We start from the raw sequence: 23,881 nt of genomic DNA, 5'->3' as shown, positions 1-23,881 counted from the left end.
GGTAAGTCGACCTAAGTTATGCTACTCCAGCTACATGAACAACATAGCTGGAGTCGACGTAGCTTAGATCGACTGACTGCTGTGTCTACACTGTGCTGAGTCAATGGGAGACGCTCTCCGGTTGATTTGTTGACTTGTTGATCAAGTTGTTGTTGACTTGTTGATTTGTTGATCAACCGGTTGATCTGGACTACCGGGGTCAACCAGAGAGCACTCTGCCATCGATTTAGTGGGTCTTCACTAATTGATCTCCGCTGCATCAATTGCAGCAGCGTTGATCTCCACGGAAGTGGAGACCAGCCCTCTGTTATTCTTTCCTCTCCCCCACGCCCATTGAGTAATGGGCCAACCCTGTCCTTGGTCTTCCTCTTGCTTCTGATGTATATGTAGAATATTTTCTTGTTACCCTTTATATCTCTAGCTCGTTTAATCTCATTTTGTGCCTTAGCCTCTCTAATTTGGTCTCTACATGTATCTGTTTATATTCATCCTTTTTAATTTGACCTAGTTTCCACTTTTGGTAGGACTCTGAGTTTTAGATCATTGAAGATCTTGTGGTTAAGCCAGGGTAGTCTCTTGCCATACTTACTATCTTTCCTATGCAGTGGGATAGTTTGCTCTTAATAATATCTCTTTGAAATACTAGGAGCTTTCTTGAACTGTTTTTCCCCTTTGCTTCCCATTGGATCTTACCTACGAACTTCCTGACTTTGCTAAAGTCTGCCTTCTTGCAATCCATTACTTTTATTGTGCCATTTTCCCCTCCTACCATTCCTTAGAATCATGGACTCTACCATTTCATGATCACTTTAACCTAAGCTGCCTTCCACTTTCAAATTCTCAACCATTTCCTCCCTATTTGTCAAAGTCAAATCTAGAACAGCCTCTCTCCTAGTAGCTTTCTCCGCCTTCTGAAATAAAAAGAATTGTCTCCAATATATTCCAAGAACTTGTTGGATAATCCATGTCCTGTTTGTATTATTTTCCCAACAGATGTCTGGGAAATTGAAGTCCTACATAGTAAAGGCTCAGCCAATTGGGAACAGAGGATACCATCTGACTTCTCCATTAGACCTATCCCAATGAAATTGGTCAGAACTTGAAAACATACCTCAAAACAATAGCCTAAAACATTTTTCAGCTATTCAGACAGAGCAAAAACAGTTTACTGAAAGCCTCTGTGGACAGTTCAGATATGGACAAAGGCCCACATCCTCAAAAAAGGTGTTTATTTAGACACCTAACTCCCATCAAAATCCGCTGGATTGGACACCTAAATACCTGTAAGGATCTGGGCCAAAACACCAGCAAATACTGCTAATTTGCAGTTACAGTTCATATTTGAACCATGTGCCTTTTATTAGTGCGCATGCACACACACACACACACACACACACAAAATAAAGCACCTAGAGGCCCCATTGTATCAAGCAGAGTATAAACAGAAAATGGAAGACAGCCCTTGCTCCAAACAGATTATAATCTAAACAGATATTTGGGCAAAAGGTGTGAGGAGAAACAGAAGGATGAAGTAACTTGCCCAAAGTCACACTGCAGTTTACTAGAGTCAGAAATAGAACCTAGACCTCCTGGATCCCAAATCACTGCTCTGTCTTTCAGAGTGAAAAACTTCACTGAGCCCTAGTTAAAAGTCCAAGCTTTCGTCTTAACTCTGACTTTTCTGGCTTTGGAGATTTTAAATCAGATCCTCATTATTATAAATTATCAGAACTCTTATGTAACATAGAATGATCTATAGTATTAGACTCCAAGACACAGATTTTATTGAAAAGGGGTCAGCAATCCATGTGTCTTTGTGCACCTACATTTCCACTCACAATTATCCCAATTGTGGGTATAAATTGGGAATTGGTGCATGCAAGTACAGTCCTTTGACATTTTAAAGACTTCTTGCACCTGGGAAGCAATACTTTTTAAACCTCTTGCCCTAAGCATAAGAAGCCAAGTCCTGGAGTTCTTATTCAGTCTTTACCTAGTTAAAAACTTTCACTGAAGTCATGTGACTCCATGAGACTAGAGGAAGGCCTTCAGGATTTTACCCAGTAAATAAGCAGAACTACTGGTATTATAACAGATTGGTTCTGGAAATAAGTAAGGTTTCAGACAAAACCTTTGTTACTGCAATAGCTCATTTACTCGTACAAGTAGATTTTGTTCCTTTGGATTGACTGGAACACTTTCCGGTTGGTACTCTCAGAACGTGCTCCCACAGTCCTCTGAGTAGTGGCTCCATATCATGTGACATACATGGCTACTAAGGATAGCGGACCTTCACAATCCATTAATGATAGCAAAAGATGGTAGCTCAGCAGATGGCCATGGAAGTCTCACTGCCTTTGTGCCCTTGATTGAGGCTGAGTTGCACTGAGTTTCCAGCTGTGGTGGTCTTGCAGCTAGTGCACATAAAAAGTCTATTCAGCAAAGTACAAAAACATCAAAACTGTATTTGCTTCTCTACCAATGAATGAAAAAAAAGAAAAAACGCAGCAAATACCAGTGACTTGGTTTCCTAGAAGGAGGCCATCGGATGCTTTGTAAAATGTGTTATCATGACTCTTTGTTGTGGCTGGCATGGCAGTCTGTCAATTGTTGCACGCTCAAAGAGGTGTTAAAGCAAGCATGGAAAGGATCTGGAGAGAAGCCAAATGAAGTGCTATCATCCACACATGATTTTGCACTGTATGGACACTGGTAACCCAAAAGATCATTAACAATGCTTTTGAACAGTAACAGGCTTATGACTCTATTCACTCTGCTTCTGGAAAGATAAGTTCTGCTGCATGTATAAGTCAGACAGCATGTGACATGACATAAGGTATCATAAAGGACAGCAGGGCAAGCAGAGAAGAGGGGGAAAAAAACCCAAACGCTCTCCTTGATACTCCATAGTCTCCCCTGGGGTCAAGGGAGGGTTTGTCCAAGCTCCTGTCTCACTCAAGATCCTGACAGTTTGCAGGGCTTTCTTCAGTGGAGCCTGGGTACTCACTGTGGGTGTGTCTACACAGCAGATGGGAGGGGACTTCCCAGAGCAGGCAGGCTAGCTTGCGCTAGCTCTGCTCATGCTACTGCACTGAAAATACCAGCGTGGCTGCAGTAGCCCAAGCCACCTCATGTGCTAGTGGCCCAAGTATAAACCCACCCAGCCCTCGGGGTATGTACTCTGGCAGTTAGCCCAAGCTGCTACCCCTTGCCACTGTGGCCACATTACTGTTTTTAGAGTGCAAGCTCAAGCCAAGCTAGTGCATGTCTGACTACCCACATCGGAAAGTGCCCTCCCAGCTACTGTGTAGACATACAGTGTGTGTCTGTGTGTGTGTGGGGGGGGGGGGGGGGGGGTTTGATGGAGCACATTCTGCAAGCCTTTTTGAATCATCATCATCATTACAGAAATGATTCTACTGGCACCAATATGAGTATCAAAATATATTTTAAACTGAAACAAAAGAACATTTTAAAGAGGTTGTAAGGCGGGGGGAGGGTGGGGGGAGAGAACAAAACATAATAACCAGGAAAATCTTTTCTGAACTCATATAGAAGCAGCTGTGGTTCTCAAGCCCAGAGAGACTCACATACCCATCTCCAAGGTAGGTATTATACTCCTTTTGCGGCGGGGTAAATTGTGGCACATGGAGGTTAGTCTCTGATTCAGCAGAATGCTTAAGTGCTTCACTTAAGCAAGTTATTAATCTAATTGAAGTAATCTGTTTAAAGTTAAGCATATGCTTAACCACTGTGCTGAATCAAGGCCTAAATGGCTTGCCCAAGTTCACAAAGCAAAGCAGTGACCAAGCTGGAAATAAGAACCTCAGAGTTCTGACTACCAGCCACCCGCTCTGATTGCTAGACACTACTTCCTACAATACATACATATAACTAAACAAAGCAAAACTAGGAAAAGCAAAAAGTATTCTTATATCAATGAAAACAACAGCACTTCCTTAATATTATAGGTCCATAACCTGCACATGTTTTGTTGATAAATACGACATAGTATTGACTTCAACATTTCCTGAAAGAACAGGAATTTGGTGTTTTTAGTTTTCATTGTTTTGAAATGCTATCTTTGCTTGACTGGCTAGATCCCTACCTCCTACATGACTGCCTACTATTAACTGCTTTAGCTGACTTCCAGTTTTGCAGAATTCAGGCCAGACTTTCATAGCCGCACATGCAAAAATGCAGGTGTAATTTACCCATACAATCACTGTGATCCAACATGCATTCCTGGTATTTTTACATACAAATGACCAGTTAGATGTGTAACTAGTCCTTTTTGTGCATAGGTACCATTATTGTACATGCAATCCTGATAATTGCCCACCTTAAGTCTGTGCATATACATTCAAATATTATAAGGCCAGAAGGGACCATTGTGATCATCTAGTTTGACCTCCTGTAAACCACTAGCTACAGGACTTCCCTGAATTAGTTCCTATTTGAACTAGAATCTCTCTTGTACAAAAATATCCTATCTTGATTTATGAATTTCCAATGATGGAGAATCCACCACAACTGTTGTTCAATTATTCCAAGGGCTAATTACCCTCACTTAAAAAAAATTACACCTAATTTCTGGTCTGAATTGATTTAACTTCAACTTCCAGCCACTGGATCTTGTTATATATTTGCCTAATACATGGAAGAGACCTTAGAATCAAGTTCTATTCCCCATTAGGTGTTTATAAACAAGGATCAAGTCACCCTTTAACCTTCTCTTTGTTAAGCCGATTGAACTCCTTAAGTCTTTCACTATAAGACATGTTTTCCAATCCTTTAATAATTCTCATGGCTCTTCTCTGCACCCTCTCCAGTTTAACAACATCCTTCTTGAACTGTTGACCCAGAATTATATACAATATCACAGTAGTGATTGCACCAGTGCCAAATACAGAAGTAATATAACCTCCATACTCTTCCTCGACATCCAAGGACTGTGTTAGCCATTTTGGCCACAGCCTCTCGCTAGGAACTTGTGTTCCCCTGATTATCCACCATGAACCCCAAGTCCTTTCCAGAGTGACTGCTTCTCATGATAGCATCCCCAATCCTGTAAGTAAGGCCTGCATCCCTTGTTCCTAGATGCATGACTTTACACTTGGCCATATTAAAATGGATATTGGTAAGCTGAGCACCAGCAAACAAGTGATCCAGATAGCTCTGTATCAGTGACCTGGCGTCTTCATTATTTACCATTCCCCAATCTTTGGGTCATCTGCAAACTTTATCAGTACTGATTTTATGTTGATAAAAATCACAACCAGTGTAGGGTCGAGAGCTGATCCCTATGGAAGCCCAATAGAAACACACCCACTCAATGATGGCTCCCTGTTTACAGTTACATTTTGAAATGTGTAAAACAGTTTTTAATCCAGCTATTGTACAGCTGTGAAAATCTGAACTATGAATTTGGATTAACGTTCTTTCACCATAAACTCTAAAATTTAAATCAAGCAATATAGGGTTGTTTTACACCAATATATACACATATTTGCTTTAAAATGTACTGTAGAGTGGGAGATTACAAATATTCAACCAAAGGCCAATTCCAAATGTGCGTGCTCCAACACTGGGCTCACATGCATGATGTCCTAAAGCCAAAAATGCCATATTTACATAGGTTATCAGCTTTCACGGTCAGCCCCTCAGACCACAGTAGACTTTTCCAAATACAACATGAAGTCAAAACATCACTCTAAATAGGACAATTTTCAGCAGTGTCCTTGTCCACCTGATTCCTGCTGTTTTTCAGTGTCCCTGTGTGTAGGCTAAATCTTGTATTCTTAATTACTCAGTCCTGACTTAGGAACAAGAGTTTCACAGGAGCCTTTTTAATTAATAAAAATTTCTATTAAGCTCATAAAGGCTCAAATATGGCATCAAATATGCATCATTTGTTTAGAACAGGAAGCCTTAGAGGGAGAATATAAGCTTCATAACACATGACCTTTCATGATTGCCTAACATTACTTGTATATTCAGAGTTAACCTAGCCTCCCACCCACCCCCCAGGATCATCCTGATTTCAACAAGGAGAACCAATGCAATCCTAGTTGAGGGGGTATGAGAAATAAATTCACCTAAAATCCAAGCAGATCTTTCTGGACATCTTTTAGCATTTGGTCTCTCGAGAACAAATCTTAGTGTGGTGAATGCCCAGCTTACCCATTGGCCTCTATTCAATGGGACCACCCATACGAACAAAGCAAGTAGAAGTCCTGCAATACAAGTAATTGCTCCTGTATCTACTGCTTTCTCTCTCTCCATGTGGGTTGTTAAGGCAGAGTACAGCCCATTTCATGCTTCAGCCTTTAACAGGACTTGCCAAGATGAATTACATCAAATTCATTTGAACTAGTAACTTTTAGAGCTTAACAAATGGTACGTGGGCAGGAGGGAAAGAGAGCTCTAATGTGATTGGGTTTGAAAGCAGGAGGTGGTGAGGCAGAGGCAGGATGACAGAAGCAGGGAATGGAAAGAGCAATTTGCTCCTTCCCTGCCCTCTATGGACTCCAACTGGGTCATAGTAGCCCTTGGATTCTGGTGATTTCCTTCCCTGCCCCCCTTGCTGGTAGGTGCAACCCACTTCCAGATCATGCCCCACCACTCAAGAAACATCTAGTCCATCTGCTTGCACTGTGTCAGCATCCCACTATCCCTAAATAATCTCATCCAACTTGAAGCTTTCTAAGGATGGTGACTCCAGCACAAGGTACGTTTATGTCACCCATATGGGCCTGATTCTCATTTACACTCCGGCCTCTTTTACACTGATCTGGCAGTGTAGCTACCCACCAGAGGGCAGCATAATTACACAGATGCTTGAACAAGATTACATTCCTTCTTGCCTTGGAAGATTACGAAAGAAACATCCTGGTCCATGCTGCTTTGGAACATGAAAGGAAATCTACCTGGATGGCATTGTGCAAGCGACCCTCCGTCTTATCCAGCACCCCATTGCTGCTGGATAGCTTATTTAGTTGCTAGTTGAAGCAGGCCAGCTTGTTTTTTAGTTGGAACTAGCTGGAGAGGTTTTAATGTTTTGTCCGGAGAATTTTTCCCCCCCATCTTGCATAGCAGATATATGGAGTCTAATTTTCTAAGGAGGTTACCTACCTAAATCCCATTGAATTTAAGTGGGATTTGCATGCCTAGTTCTTTGGAGCTTTTGAAAGTCCCATCTTAATATGTAGGGTAATATGTTCAGCATTGGCCCAACACTGCTCTTTGAAATCAATAGCTGACTTCAGAGGAGCAGAATTCAACCCACTGACTTCAGGGGAAGCAAAATTAAGCCAAAGATGAGCCCTTCTGAAAAAAGAAAAAAAAAGTCTTAATTTCCATGTCCCTTTGTTTGTGCCATTTTTGCAACAGCATACATCTGTAAAATGGAGTTAGTGACACTTATTCACTCTTCTAACGTGCTTGGGATCTACCAATGAAAAGCAGAATAGTAAGTGACAAGTAGTAGTAGTTATTTAATTACTGCCATTAGTTACTTATGCACAAACAAACAGAGGATTAACGAAGGAATCTGTCACTGTCTTGGGCTGTGTTCCTCAGCACGTTGCAAGCACTTGTATTCATTCTTCTCCTGGCTCCTCTTTGTCTAAAGGCCACCATAATTTACTGTTTCTAGCCATATTTGGTGCATAGTGGCGCTTGAGAGAAAAAGCTCTGTGCTGGTTGCATGAAAACGAAGACATGTTGTGGTTTCACCTCCGTTTCGTTGCTGCTTCCTCCCCCCCCCCCCCAAAGCAGAAAAGACAATTATGAGAAGCAGAAGGAAAAAAACCCACACAAACAAAAAACACCCTTTGTGTCAGAGAAAATGGTAAATTTATGCCTGGGGTAAAATGTGTGAAGAGTTGGAATGGAATTTTAGCAGGTTTCTTTAGCTTCAAGTGAATAAATAAGACAAAGAAAAGTCTTTTCATCTGAATGTTTTGCAGTGCCTGGGGTTATGTACATTGGACACTGTCTGCAGCTGGTTTCATTTCAGGATGAGTGAAGTGGTTCAAAAAGAAAACTAGAAGCTGCTCTGAACCCTTGCCTTTGAATAAAAAGGGTACCTTTTGGGGAGTCCATTTAATTTCTTGTCATGATTTGCCACTTTGGCATCTAGGCTCTGCCAGAACTGCAAAGTGCCAAATACAGGCCACACTTTTTTTCCCCCCCCTGACTCTTTTTGTAGGCTCAAGAGGCTTGGACAGTTTGGGTTAGCAGCATGGAAATTCTGGGGGGCCAGTCTGAATCAAATCTCTGAAGCTTTCAAGTCCACTCATCTCTAGGTTCCGACACCTACTGGTGCACTAATAACTAGCAGAGCCATTTATTTCTGTGGGAGAGAGAAATCTGTTGGCAACGTCTAGGGGTAGACACATTGGAGCACCATATGCCCCAGTTTCCTTTCACTGCTTCATAGTCAGCTACCTCAGCAAGCCACAGCCACTGGAACATGCTCCTCATTTCCATAATTCACCTCCTTTGGGTTTGGCCCATGTCATTGTGAAGGCTCACAACACCCCAGCCAGCTGCGGGAGTCAGTTGTTTGTAACAAAACCCAGGTGTAGGTGTCAAACCTCATGAAAAAGAGGGAGGGGGTAAGCACAAGAGATAGACTTGGCCCTTCCTGTGCATCCCAGCCTGACAAGCTCAGCAGGTTCCTCTGGTTCAGCCAAACCTGAGCTAGAGGAAGATGCTAGTGCTGATTCTGCTGCCCCAGGTGCTTGGTGCATCAATCAGGGGGATAAAGTACATCCAAAGCCATCCCAGAAGCCTTCACCACAGGTCACATTAACTTGCACTTTTGCTGGTGGCATCAGAGGCCAAGGATTGAATGGACCCTTGGAGGCTGAACTCCCCGCTCAGTTCTGGCAGTAGTCACTTCAGAAGAGGACTGGGTCAGTGTAAAGGAAGCTTGACCTACTGCTGCTGCCCTGTACTGCGCCTGTTCCTTGCACAGAGGTTTGCATTCTCTGGGGCTGTTAATAATCCAGCTCCTTTTACCAGCACTTGATCTGCACTAACACAGCATTAAACCTTGCTGATATGAAAGGCTAAACAGACCATTTATTTTCAGGTTGAGGTACCTTACTGCTCCCCAGAGATCACTGAATGCTATTTATGGGCTCCCAAATGGCTGAGTCATTACCACCATCCTATGTTTAGTTTTGCACTTTGAGCAGTGAACATTAATACATTCCATGCACATGGGTACCCAAGACAGCCAGCCAGCTCAGGAGGAGTGCCTGGGTCACTTAATGCGTATATTTTCTCTGGCGCTGTTAGACCCACTATTGAAATCAGTGAAGGTAAAGTTAAGTAGGGGAATGAACTTCAAATGATCTTGGTGGCTCAGAAAAGGCTTGGTCTCAAGAAAACATCTACCTCATCTCTCAAGTGTTTCCCAAAGAAGATGCCAGACAGGTGTTACTGGATGCCAGAGAGGCTGACAGGGCTGGTGCTGTTATTGTTGTCTAGACTTTATTTTATTACTACTCAAATCATAACAGAGTCAGATGATCACATACCCCCTCCTCCCGCCTTTGTAACCCAGGCAACTCACATATTAGAGAGGCATTTGTGGCAACTGCATAGCTTAGGTAATATTAGCTTTGCACCTAAAGCTAGACTTATTTTCACCCTCTAGGCCTCAAACTTGGAAACACTTATGCATGCACTTAACTTTACTAGTGCTGGATTATCCCCAGGACTAGAGCTAAGCACATGCGTAAGTGTCTGCAGGATCAGTGCTTAAATGACTGAATTTAGACTCTGTAGGTGGCACAATGATTCCTCACAGGACAGTTTAAATTTTCTGTGCAATTTATTTTGCAAAAATATTCAGTACACTTATCCAGAGGAAATATCTAAAAAATTCTCCCTTTTTGAAATGTTACAGTTTTGATCATGCATCTTTAGCTTCCTTTAACATAAAATAGGTCATCAAAACACTTGACATTTTATACAATAACTCATTTTGAGAGAGTGAGTGAAACAAAAGAGGAAGCCAGAAAGAGAAGTTTCCTCAATGGCTAGTCAGGCAAGTTATTCCACACACGACACAGATAGTCTATCTTAGTTGCCCAAGTACAAACTGGAAGTCATCTCTCCTCCTGTTATTAGACACCAGCAATAGCATTGCAGGACTCATTTAATTCAGGTTTGTCCTTCGACCATCAAACTCTTGAAATTAATGAATAAACCTTCTTACAGAAGCTATAAGCTCAAGGAGCAGACAACATTTGATATAATTAAACAAGTGCTCAGGGACCATAAACTGTGACCTTTCAATGAAATAAGTAAATCCATCCAAAAATCCAATCTTTTGCTATTGGCCAAAAGGATAGTTTTGTTTACCTCATAAAAAGCCTTATGGATCTTATGGATGCCAAGATCATTGGTGCTTTCCCTTACCAAGTGCTCCAGATTTCTTTATCTTCATCCAGTGGCAGCATCTATTAGTAAGATTTTTTTTTTAAATTAAAATTCATAAATTTCTTTTTAAAAGCAGATTAGTGTATTTTTAATTTCTGAACTAGAATAAATGGTTTTTTACCACAGTGTTCTCTGTGTATTTGCATGTGTGTATATTAAGGATTAGGACATTTAATACTACAGTATGCCTTGTGTAAGAGCGCAAAGTACTAGACAGCCCTTAATCCTGGAATTTGGCTCTATAGACCACAACCCCTCCTGTAGAGCCTATCAGGTGTAGTATGTCATTTCCTCCCTGAGGGCTTTTGGTCTACAGATCTTGGACATAATTCATTGATACGATATCTTCTGTGCATGTGTGTTAAGAGTATAGTGAAAGTAATAAACCAAAGAACCTTGCGGTGCCATCTAACCAATTCCATAGATTAGGCAAGTTTGTTTCCCACACTGCCATTCTTCTACTTCTCTGTTGAAAGATTCTGTGCAATAAAACTGAAAGTGACAATATATGACATTTCCCCATTCACGTGGGGTTCACTGGGCAGAAACAGACAGCAACTCATGCAATAGATGACAGGACCTACTACGGTCACCCATGACCCTTCCCAAGCCCCAGTGCAAGATAGTCCTCATTCAAAGTGGTTGAAGGCAATTTTTATTTAGTCTAGTGAATCTCTTTAACACCTCTGCTACTGGCCTCCTTAAGCAAATTATCCCATTGTCTAATTGACTTCACAGTTAGCAATGTTTTCTCAGTATTTGCTTCAGTTTTCCCATATGTAGGTTTCAAGGTATCTAGTACACTGGCCTGACTTTAGCAGCTTTCCTTTGGGCTATACACATTGTGGGTGGAATTTTCAGAAGTGCCAAAAACAGTTAGGAATACAAGTCCCATATTTGCTCTTTTCATAAATCCAACCATTACTCAATTAACCTTTTTCCTTACTCTTCCTTAGAAATAAAAGTATAAGTGGGCTTTTGTGCAATGCGGTGCAAAAGAAATCAAAGGAATACTTCATCCTCCTTAAGTTACATTTGGGATACGAGTTGCTGAGCCTGGGGCATTATTGTTTGTGGCTGCTCTAAAGAAATACTGAAAGGGGAACGTAGTGGCTACAGGGAACTGAGTGACCTGTGAGGAGATTCAATGAAAATCCTTAGGTTGTCTCCCATGCCATGTACTCCAAGATAACCAGTTACACCTAGGATTTTGCACTTTGCATAGTGTTACCATACATCTGTGTAGTCCCCAGACACTGCCTCTTTTTTGAACCTCCGCCCTCCATCTGAGTGGATTTTTTAAATAAGAGACAATGTCTGGGATGTTTGCAGAGCAAACATTGCAGCTCAGAAAGAGTCCCAATTGGTCCGCTTCCCCATTGGTCCATTTTCCCTCAGCCACAGTTGCCAGGATTCCCCCATTCCCCTCCGACTCCCAGCCATGGGGAGGGGGAAGAGGCCTGCAGAGAGGCACTGACCAACCACTGGCATTGCATCCTGGGCTTGCACAAGCTGCCCTACCACCATGACAGGGAGCAACACTGTCCCCCACCTATAGTTAGTATGCCTGCTGCAGGTACCCCCTCCCAGACAACCAAATACCCCTCCCAGTACACACACCCATCCGGCATGACTCACCCAACTGTACCCCCCCAGCTGTGTCCTCTTTTGGGGAACCTGAAATACAGTAACCCTAACTTTATAATGATACAACAGAGGATCTACTATAATATTGGTCTCCACCACTGCACTTCACTTCTCTGGACTTTAACAGGGATAGGATGAGACACAAAATGGATTATCTGCCATTGCATGGACTGTAAGCAGGACAGGGAATGCTATGAACATCCCTATGAACATGCTGTGAGCCCTCCTGGGATGATGATTCTAAACGTCAAGAAAATCATCAAGAATATGCAGTAAACTAAACATAAGCCCTTGACCTATAGGCAAAGATTTTAGTGGAGCATTTTTGGTAGAAATGGGCCAGAGAGAGGAGCCCAGATTGGGACAACAGGGTTGAATCTAAAGTTTGTGCTTTGAACTTCCCACTGAAAACATGGTTTCAAATGTGAATTTTGAATCCAAATTCTGACCTCTCAGGTTTGTGAGTGCTCAAATCCAAGGGGCTTGTGTGGGTTTTAATCTGGGTTCATCTTTTTTTTGGACCATCAGAAACAAGATATCTTAAGTGAACCAAATCACTAACATTTTGTGCTTGGTTTATCTTCCTTTCGATTCCTGAACACTGGACAGCACCAGTTCTAGGCTGAGGGAACTTTCTCTTATTATAATTAAAAAGTAGCATCCACCATGTGTTGCATCATGTCCTGCTTCTGTCACAATTATGTCTATTCTTCATAGAATTCTGAACTTAAACCTTAAATGTTAAATTACATTTTTTGTCCTGAACAGCTTTCAATAGCACAATCTCCCTCCTAGACTCCCCTTCTAATTGGATGAGCAAACACTCTGGACTTTGATTCCCCAATGGGCTGAATATTAAGAGAAGATTCCTGGCTCCAAAGGAGAAGACTACAATGTGAATTGGGGGGAGGGGGAGGGAAAATCCACCCATTCATTCATTCCTTCCCAGCAACATTCCTTGGCCCAGAGCCAGCTACCATTTGACGTCACCGTCTTAACCAGGAACATAATGTACTGGCACTGGGACAAACGTTTATTATGGAAAAACACAGTAACAAGTTGAAACATATCAGAGAAGCCAGGGGAGAGGGAGCTAAATAGAGAAAAGGGGTGGGGGGCAGATTGGCAGAAAGTGAAAAGTTTATCTACCAAAACCCACAGGGGGGCACTTTCATTTTAGTTTGAGCACTTATGCCAGTTACACACATGAAAGCCTCTGGACATTGTGGTAAATTCCAACATTGTAACACTAGCTCAGTCAAAACAATGGAAAGTTGCTTACTTAAAGCACCGTTTGCTCCTTGCCATGTTTAGTAAGCTAATAAGGAAAAGGCCCCATTCTTTCATTCCTTTTTTCTTTAAGCCGTTTCAAGCCAAGTATTCCTAGAGCATTTTTTCCCCTTACTCAGTAGCTGTTCTTTAAGTTCTGGTCATTGGGGTTAAAAATTAACTGGATTTTGTGGGAGGAGGGAGGGGAAAACCCAGTGTTTGCAGCCCGGAATTAATGCTGTAAAGCCAGTAAAGCCAGTTTGAAGATTGCAGGGGGGAAGGAGGGGTGGGGAAGAGGGGCCTTCTGTAGTCCCTTTTTCACAGCTGCAATTAGTGGCTGTTGGGAAAAAAAAAAAAAAGCTGCAGAGTAGTTTGTCCCTCAGGTACTCCTAGCATGGGGAGAAAAAATAAATACCAAAAATGGGCAGAAAGGATGAAGAAATAGTTGGGTAGTGATGTGACTTTATGACACCAATTTGACTACCCACCAACTCAGCATGGATTTGGCAAGTGCAAGCTTCCCTCTTATGAAGTGACTGGTGAGACAGATCAGGTCTTGGCTTCACTGCTGAGACTGCAAAAAAGGTATCATTTAATGGTTTATCTTCAGAGCAGTGTGGCCTAGTGGACAGAGCACTGTACTAGGACTCGGGTGACCCAGGTTCAATGCCCAACTCAGCCTCTGGCCTACTGTGTAACCTTAGACAAGTCATTGTATCTCTGTACCTCAGTTTCCCCATCTGTAAAGTGGGGCCAATGATGACCTCTTTTGTAAAGCGTTTTGACATCTACTGAGGAAAAGTGCTATGTAAAGAGGTATGTATATATTGTTTGTGCTGTTTTGTGATACACCAATTGGGAACAGGACTGAGACCCACCACACTCTTCTGGCACACATCGCTAAGCTGTCATATGGTAAACACTTTCAGTTGCTACCACTCGGGCTAGATTTGAACTAGTGACTAGCTGGTAAGATTGGTTCTGAAACAGTCACTTTTGGATAGCTCCAGCAGAGCAGTTGTAAATTTGTTTCTGAGGATGCCCCCACACAAGTACTGATTCTGTGGGGGTGGGTAGTTCTAGGAACTTGAGAGGCATGGCCAGAGAACCACTGTCCTCTGGCACTCCCTAGCAGGTGTTATCAGCTGGTGCAAATTAGAGCAGCTGTAAGGCTAAGTTGCACCAGTGACCAAGCCAGGCCCAGATATCAGGGAAATGAGGCCCACTGTCACCACTTCTATTTCCAATCACTGGTCCCATGAACCATCAAGAAGCCCCACACAACTAGGTTTTGGGCTTGTTGTTGACTGCAATTGCTTCACTTACTAAAACTGTTTTGTTCCAGACACTGCAGTGACGTTTTCCATCCTGCCCCCAATAATGCCTCCAAGGACAGCCTTCAGCTTTGCTCATTTCCCCCACTATGTGGAATCCACATAGAGTTCTACCTATATGGTTTTTAAAAGCATACAGCATACAAAGCAGCAGGTCTAGAAGATGCCCTAAAAGGGCCGCATCAGTAGCATACCTGTGAAGTTCAGAAATAGATCTGATTCCTGAAGTCCACAAAGAAACCTTCAGAAGCAGGATCTAAAAACATCAGGGACATCAGATGCACAATTATATTTAAAAATGCACATATTATTAATATTAAAGAACCCTGCAAAGTTCCCAGGGTGCCTATCCATTATTTATTGCCCTGATGTCACCACTGCTGCTAGCCTTACTCAATTCTCTATTTCCTGTCACTCTGAAGTCATTGGGTCTGTTGCCCAAACCCAGCACCAAAGTCAATAGATGTTCAAGATCTCTGTAAATCAGGCCAATTATTTAAGATTTGGAAGTGTGACTCTAGGTGCCTAGATTTAGGCACCCAACTTTGAAACTTTTATCCAACGTACATTAGGATAGTGGGAGTGTGCTTCTCCTTGCGTCCTGAAGACATTAAGCATCCCCTTGCATCTAAACAGCCACTAGTCCCCAACCCTACAATCCACCGTGCACATCATTGGCACTAAGGGCTGTAAAATTGTTCATAGCAATGCAAAATGCATTTGGATCCTGATGCAGATATTAATTCTGCAGGCTGGTATACTTTTCACAGGGCTCCCCAGAGAAGAAAATGAAGTGCTGATTCTGAATAGCAGCACTAAAGAATGCAATGAGGGTTCTAGGCAGCAGATCCACAGAAGACTCTGAAACAGAAAATTTGGTGTTGAGTCTGGGCAACCCCAGAGAGTGTAGGGTGATAAAGAAGGTAGAGCCAGGAGCTTCCAGGTAACTTCACTGGGAACCGGGAGGGCACAGGGCCTCATAAATAACATTATTTACTTAGGTGCTCCCGTATGGATTCAGACTGGGCTCTCCAATGGCACCTAAGAGAGTTGTGTGCTCAAATCCCATTAATTTTCAATGGGATCTGAGTGCCTAACTCCCTAGGTGCCTTAGGCATTTAACTGGAGGCAACCACATCTTATTTTGGCATTGACTCTTTGATGATTCTAAAAAACTCCAAAAATAAGCCACATATCTTGCATTTTCCCTTTCCATATAGTGTGACCCCATTGCTGGAAATACAGCTTCCAGACGGGCTGTTCTAAAGCTAATGACAGGTTTCAGAGGAACAGCCGTGTTAGTCTGTATTCGCAAAAAGAAAAGGAGTACTTGTGGCACCTTAGAGACTAACCAATTTATTTGAGCATGAGCTTTCGTGAGCTACAGCTCACTTCATCAGATGTTTTCATCATCTGATGAAGTGAGCTGTAGCTCACGAAAGCTCATGCTCAAATAAATTGGTTAGTCTCTAAGGTGCCACAAGTACTCCTTTTCTAAAGCTAATGTAAGTGAATTCTCTGATACAGCAGTCCCCAAAGAAGCATCTTCTGGAGGTGCCTGCACAATTTCTTGTTCTAGACAAAGGAACTGATCCTGGGAGCTGCTGGCCTCCACCGGGAAGTTGCAGAGAACATTCAACTGCTTTTAAAGCCAAGGAATTTGAGGTTCTTCAGCAACCGTCAGGACCTGGCCCTAAGCAATTCTGTGCTTCTTTGAGGGCAGGAGTTTCTCAGAGTTCCTGTTCAGTTCAAAAGAGGAATGGGGTCTGGGAAAGAGCTCCAGACATACCTCTGCAATGTGGAGCCAAAAGGCAATCATGCAGAGGCATACATTCCAGAAGCCTGTGGTTTTATCAGTCACCATACCATTCCTTCTTGGCACAGCTTATGACCATCAGTCTCACAGCATTAGTAAGCAGTGTCCAAATCCCTGTAAAAAGTTGAGCGTTTGCAGCCATCACACATGTGTGCAGGAAAGAGTTCCAGATTCCAATAATACACCTCAGAGGAACTAGTCAGGCTGAAATTAGACAAATATGGGGAGTAATATACCCCACTCCTGCATGGAAGAAACCCTGCTCAAAGTGGCACAGAAAGCCATTCCATGCAAATCGTAAACAGGGGCACCAGTGTCCTAGGAATCTCTCGTATGTCATTTTACCTGTATAACCAGTTAATTGAGAGTGACTCCATAGAATGTCTCTCTACAGAGAATTCAGATTTATTAAAATCGAGTGGGTTACCTTTTATTCAACTCAGTCAAAAGACAGTCACCTGCACACACACAAAAAGCACACCTGTCCAATTTTTTTGAAAACTTGGACATTTGAAAGACGTCTGGTCTGTTAAATATGTATATAGAGCTTTCACTCAATTTAATAAAGACTCTAGAAATGACATACTATAGGTGTTGTAACAATGCTCACTGTAATATGGTAACAACCCTGTTAGAGAGAGATTGATCAGTATATACTTGTATGTCTCTTTAAATAAAAGCTAACAGTTCTAACAATTGTTTTGTTTTTTATGTTTACATGGCAACAATTTGTAAACTTGTTAAATCTTCCTAAATAAAATTAAAAAATGGAGTCGCCAAAAGTAGATGACATTGCCTGGCATTTCAAGATCTTGTCCTGAAGAACACTGTGTCCTATCATTAGGTCATCCTCTCAACTGGAGAGAGTTAAAGGTGTCATAAGAGTTGTAAATCCAGCTTTCCTGACCTCTCTGACTTAAATCAGAAGCATAATTCTCTGAAGGCAGATTTTGGGGTTTCATTTTCAAGAATTTGAATATTAAGGGCCATATTTTCAAAGTATTGATTTGTCCCAGCACTTTTGCAGGCTGGATGGATCCAATCATGCATTTAAGTGCACAAATGGGACCTACCAGAATGTTTGCTGCAACAGAAGTGCAGGCCAATATAGAGAGTCCCCATCTGAAAGTGTGTTCCTGAATGATAGACTGAGACAATCCATGCCACAGGAATATTATGTAGGGAAGGCAATGCCCCTGCTCCCCATCCCGCCTGCCCCCTCCCCCAAGTACCTATAATAGCAGCTTGCCCACAGGGATGGAAGGCTAACCAGCGGACAGAGTAACACAGCTAGAAGTGCTCTCCAGCCGCAAAGGGGAAGCCAAGGGATGCCGAGATCATGGCCACAAACTCAGACTCAGAGGCCAGCGCTTGGGGAGCACAAGCCACATCTTTTCTTTGGGTGTGGCAAGGACTATTACTGAGCATGCTCCCCTGGCGGTATTAAGCTTCCCCTTGTCACTGTTTTTGTGGCAGTCCCCAATTCTATAATTAGGGCCCTACCAAATTCATGGTCCATTCTGGTCAATTTCAGGGCCACAGGATTTGAAAATGAGTTAAAAATTTCCTACTTTCAGATGTTTACATCTGAAATTTCATGGTGTTGTAACCGTGGGGGCCCCAACCCAAAAGAGGATTGTGGGGGGCGGGGGGGAGTCACAATAGGTATTATAGGCAGTTGCGGGGTTGCCACCATCACTTTGGCACTGTGCAGCCCTGGAGCTTCCTGCAGCCACAGGAGATTCCTGGAGGTGGGTCTGATCTCCCATGTGCTCCCGAGAGCACCCCAGCTGGGGGCTCCTAACTGCTAGCCCCGGTTGGGCTGGGGAGGGACCAGAGTTGCTCTTCCCCTGCATGGCTACTCTTGGCAGGGGAGGGGGCGAGAAGAGGGAGAAAGATCAGACCCACCTCTGGGTACCTCCTCTGGCTGCAGGGCTCTCCCAGCGGCATGCGGGAGATCAGACCCACCTCCACCTCTGGCAATCTCCTGTGGCTGCAGGAAACTCTGGGGCTGTGGCCCAGCTCTGGAGCTTCCTGCAGCCAGGTTAGGTACCCAGAGATGGGTCTGATCGGCTGTCAAGAGCAGTTGTGCAGGGGAAGAGTAAGTCCCATCATAGGCACCAACTCCGTGGGTGCTCCGGGGCTGGAGCACCCACAGGGAAAAAATTGTGGCAGCCCCCCATCAGCTTCCCCTACCACTTCCCCAGCACCTCCCGACTGCCGGTGGGCCCCAGAGATCAGCACCTCCCTCCCCGAGCCTCCCGCCTGCTGCAATCAGCGGTTTCATGGCTTGCATGGGGAGGCTGGGGAGGGGAGGGGCGGAGCGAGGACGCGGCACGCTTGGGGTGGGGATGGAGTGGGAGCAGGAAGAGGTGGGGCCTTGGAGGAAGGGGTGGAGTGGGGGCGAGGCCTGGGGCAGAGCCAGGATCAAGCACCCCCCAGCACTTCGGAAAGTCAGCGCCTGTGAGTCCTGTCCCTCCCCAGCCCAGAGTGGACTACCAACTGGAGCCAGGGGGCAGAGTAGGAAAGGCACATTTTTCACAGCCGTGAATTTGGTAGGGACCTACCTATAATCCATCATGCACTGTAATTTGCCTATGGCAATTAAAATGCAGTGAGGGAAATAGGGGTTATGAATTGTTATAGAGATGGACCTAATGTTCAGATGCAATATTCAGTTCCAGATCTTTAAAGCCCCATAGTTTGGGTTTCAATCTGATCTAAAAATGGGGCCAGATGCAAAATTTAGATCCCAGTTTAGAGTCTAAATCCACCCCACGTGGAACCACTTGGTTTGGAACTTACTCTAGTGCCTAAGAAACTGCTGTCATACATAGAGTTGGTTGAATATTATTCATTTTAAGTGTTCCATCAAATACCCCATTGGAAAAATATGAATCTGTCTCCACTGTTCACTCAAGGCTAGCCACACACATGCAGGGCCTGCAAACTGAATCAAACCATCCTCAACTGCATCCTCCTAGTGTCTAATCCCACATTTTTTGGTTTTGGGTGTACACAGCCTCACCTATTTTAACCACTGATGCAATGCCAGGGCTTCAAGCCAGTAAGTGGGTCAGGTATCCCATGACATTGTTCATCTGTACAATGCATGAGATGCAGCACATAGCCTGTGCAACCTAAAGGAGAAGGAGAGTGAAAATAGAAGATGCATGAAAAATTTACATAAGAAAGAAAGGGCTCTACATTTAAATGACTCTACACTAGTACAGAAAAGCTTGTAAGAGGGGTGGCTGTGTAGGCCTAACTAGGTGATATAGGTGGCCTTTGTGCTTCACTGTGATGCTGCAGAGCTAACGCCATTTCACAGAAAACTTGGCAAACAACAACAACATCGGTTTGAGTTCTGTTTTTCCAGTGAAAACCTAGATATTGTCAGCACTGAAACCTACATACTGGCATACAACAGTTTTCACCTCAAAACTAGATATTCTGAAATTTGATGTTTTGCTGTAACAACTGCCCCTTTGAGAAAGATTTTGTGAAAAATCAGTTTCGGTGCTGCAAAAAAGTCTGAAGTTAAGATGGAGAAAATATTACTTCCCTGAAATTTTATGAAAAAAATTTGCCATCTTTTCGGTTAGTCTTGGAGAACCAGACATGGCCATGTGAAGACCCTTTGCAATACATTTTCCCTACCTGTCTGTCTTGTGATGTTCTTGCCAGTCTTCTGGGATCAAATTCGTCACTGGTATAATCCGATTTTTGAAAAGGACAATAGTTGATAGTTCTATCTAACCAACTGTTAAGGGCCCGATTCTGCTCGTTGAAATAATTGGCAACATTCCCACTGACTTTTAGAGTGCAGGACTGCGGCCATAAACCAGTGTGCTGAGCTGGTTATAAGATGACAGCATAAGCCAGTGAGAAGAGAAACACACTATCTGCCATTATTGTCAATGGACTATTAACCACCATGTTTAGAGCCAGTCATGTGGGCATGTCCTTCCAGCGATTAAGGAAAGTTCATATGGAATAACTCATTTTGTGAGCAACTTTTGATTGTGCTGAGAATTCTGCTGGTTTATGAGTGGGTCTCACTGTCATTTTCTATCATAGTGGTTAAAAAAAAAAAAAAGGAGATACCTTTATCACAGTTGCAGGACAACATGCACATGTGGAACTGACCTATGCACTAGATTTTCCACTGATGTAAGTCAGCATTACTACTGAAGCCCAGCAATTTGTTTTATCATGTTGTGTACCAAACTAAAATCCTCCAAATGTTAACTGTCTGCTTGTCCATCAATAGTTGTATGCAGTCGTTGTAGCCATGTTAGCCCCAGGAAGGAAGGTGGGTGAGGTAATATCTTGTTTTGGACCAACTTCTGTTGGATAGAGAGAGAAGCTTTTGAGCTTAGAGGACTTCTTCAGGTCAGACTCTGTATAAGCTATAAAGTTTGTCTCTCTCACCAACTGAAGTTGATCCAATAAGTCCATCAATAAGTCATTTGAGATGTAGCACTTACCCATCAAAAGCTTATGATCTGAAAGGGACATGCTATTTTATGATCTATCAAACAGAAAATCTAACCCACCACTGTAAGTGTGGTCTAGTGGTCAGAGTAGAGGACTAGAAGCCAGAACCCTTGAGTGGAGTTAGTAAAAAAGACACTGAAGACACTGAGTCGGGGGGAAGGGAGGGGAGCACAGCTTCATTTTGATGGAACATGTCAATTGTGAGTGAGTAACTTTCTATGGGGATGGAATTTCTAGTCAAAGCCAGAGTCAGACACACAGAATAGCCAAGTGGGTAGGACTCTCACCTGGCATGGGAGACCCAGGTTCAACCCATTTGATTTGGAGCAGGGACTCTTACTTCCTATATGACTGCCTTACCCAGGCTATTAGCTATTCATACATTCCAGAGCCAGAAGGGCACATTGTGATCTAGTCTGACCTCCTGTAAAACAGGCCAGAGAACTTCCCAAAACAATTCCTAGAGCAGGTCTGTTAGAATAACATCCAATCTTGATTTAAAAGTTCAGTGATAGAGAATCCACCATGACTTTGGACAGTTGTTCCAATGGTTAATTACTCGCTATTAAAAATGCACACCTAACTTTCAGTCAGAATTTGTCTAGACTCAGCTTCCAGTCATTGTATCATATTATACTTGTCTCAGCTAGACTGAAAGCCCATTATCGAATTTGTTCCCCATGTAGGTACGTTTAAAGGGTATCTTGATCACCCTTTATCCTTCTCTTTGTTAAGATAAGTAGATTGAGCTCCTTGAGTCTGTTATAAGGTATATTTTCTCATAATTATCATTCTTGTGGCTCTTCTCTGAACCCTCTTCAGTTTTTCCATATCCTCTGAATTGTAGACACCAGTACTGGACACAGTATTCCAGCAGTCACACCAGTGCCAAATACAGAGGTAAAATAAGCTACTCCAACTTGAGAAGCCCCTGCTTAAACATCTAAGGATTGCATTAACTCTTTTGGCCACAGCATCACACTGGGAGCTCATGTTCAGCTGATTGTCCACCATGATCCCACATTTCTTTTTCAGAGTCACTGCTTCCTAAGGATAGAGTCCCCCATCCTGTAAGTATGGCCTACATTATTTGTTCCTAGATGTATACCGTTAGCTATATTAAAAAAACTTATTGTTTGCTTAGGCCCACTTTACCAAACAATCCATATCACTATGTATCAGTGACATGTCTTCATTATTTTCTACTCCTTTAATAGGGGTCATGTGCAAACCTTCAGTGAGGATTTTATGTTTTCTTCTAGCTCATTAAGAAATTTTAAATAGTGTAGGGCCAAGAACCAATCGCTGCAGCACTCCACTAGAAACACACCTGCTCTATGATGATTCCCCTATTTCAAATTACATTGAGACTTATCAATTAGCCAGCTTGTAATGCATTTAATGTGTGCCGTGTTAATTTTGTATTGTTTTTAAGTTGCGCTTTCACGATAAAGAGATTGCACTACAGTACTTGTGTGAGGTGAATTGAAAAACAGTATCTCTTTTATCATTTTTACAGTGCAAATATTTGTAATAAAAATATAAAGTGAGCACTGTACACTTTGCGTTGTGTTGTAATATTTGAAAGTGGAGAAAATATTTGAAAGTGGAGAAAAACCATCCAAAATATTTAATAAATTTCAATTGGCATTCTATTGTTTAACAGTGCAATTAATTTTTTTAATCATGGTTAATTTTGAGTTAATTGCATGAGTTAACTGTGATTAATAGACAGTCCTAATCAAAATGTCATGTGGTACCAAGTCAAATGCCTTACCAAAGTCAAAGTATATTACATCAACACTCCCCTTTATCAACTAAACATATTATCAAAAAAATGCTATCACATCAAGTTAGACAGGCTCTGTTTTCCATAAATCCATGTTGATTTGCATTAATTATATTACCTCCATTTGTTTCTTGATCAATCAAGTCCCATATCAGCCACTCCATTAATTTACCCGGGACTGATGTCAGACTGACAGGCCTAATTACCTAGATCATCCCATTTACCATTTTTAAATATGAGCACATTAGCTTTCCTCCAGTCTTCTGGAACTTCCCCAGTGTTCCAAAACTTACTGAACATCAAAGTTACGGCCCAGAGAGTTCCTCACCCACCTCTTTCAAAATTGGATGGAAGTGATCTGGACCTACTGATTTTAAAAAAAAAAGTCTAACTTTAGCAGCTGCTGTATGTATTCTGTTTTTTTCCCCAAATGCAGAACAGAAATATTACTGCAGAAAAGGTAGAATTCTTCAGTAAATAATTTCCCATTTCTATCTAGTAATGGACCAATACTATTGTCAAGATTCTTTATGTTCCTAATATATTTAAAAAAAAACAAAACAAAACACACACACACCACTCCTTAAGTCTTCTGGCCATAGATTTCTCCTTGTGCTCTCCCTTTGCTTCCCTTATCAATTTTCTACAATTCCTAACTTCTGAATTATATTCATTACTATGAGCTTCCCCTTTCTTTCAGTTTTTATAGCTGCCTTCATTTCACTTCTAAACCAAGCCGTGTGTTTTTGGTTTTTTTTAAAACCAATATGGCCTTCCTTGATTGTGGCTTTCTAGACAAGTAGTAAGTATTCCTAATTAATTCTTCCTTCTGGCTGATTTGGCCCAATTGTTTTCATCTTTGTGAAAACTGGACCTTTTAAAGACCAGTATCACTGATCTGGACTTTTTTGCTTGATCACATTTATAATGTGATCAAATCATGATCACTTATACCTAAGTTACCATTAATTTTTAGTTCTGTGATCAATTCCTCTTTATCTGTCAAGACAAGGTCTACTATAGAATTCCCCTGTGTTGGATACAATGCTTGGAATTAGGAAATTGTCA

General features: G+C 42.4%; 1 long non-coding RNA gene across 8 annotated transcripts in view; it reads right to left on the bottom strand.

The window, feature by feature from the left end:
* LOC142068813 (uncharacterized) overlaps nt 1-23,881 on the bottom strand; it is a 202,512-nt gene that overhangs the window by 167,271 nt on the left and 11,360 nt on the right. For 4 of the 8 annotated variants that reach the window (XR_012664703.1, XR_012664702.1, XR_012664704.1 and 1 more), the window contains exons 2-3: nt 14,903-14,964; nt 10,381-10,478 (exon numbers count right to left, since the gene is read on the bottom strand). The exons of 1 other annotated variant lie outside the window; for it this stretch is intronic. This is a non-coding gene — a long non-coding RNA (uncharacterized LOC142068813). Of the gene's footprint in view, nt 1-10,380; nt 10,479-14,902; nt 14,965-16,497; nt 16,571-19,552; nt 19,657-23,881 lie in introns of those variants that run through there. 3 more of the 8 variants (XR_012664706.1, XR_012664705.1, XR_012664707.1) reach the window with 3 other exon arrangements.

Source organism: Caretta caretta, chromosome 13 (genome assembly GCF_965140235.1).
Source record: "Caretta caretta isolate rCarCar2 chromosome 13, rCarCar1.hap1, whole genome shotgun sequence".
Taxonomy (NCBI): Eukaryota; Metazoa; Chordata; order Testudines; family Cheloniidae; genus Caretta; species Caretta caretta.
This window is presented reverse-complemented; position numbering and strand designations above follow the sequence as displayed.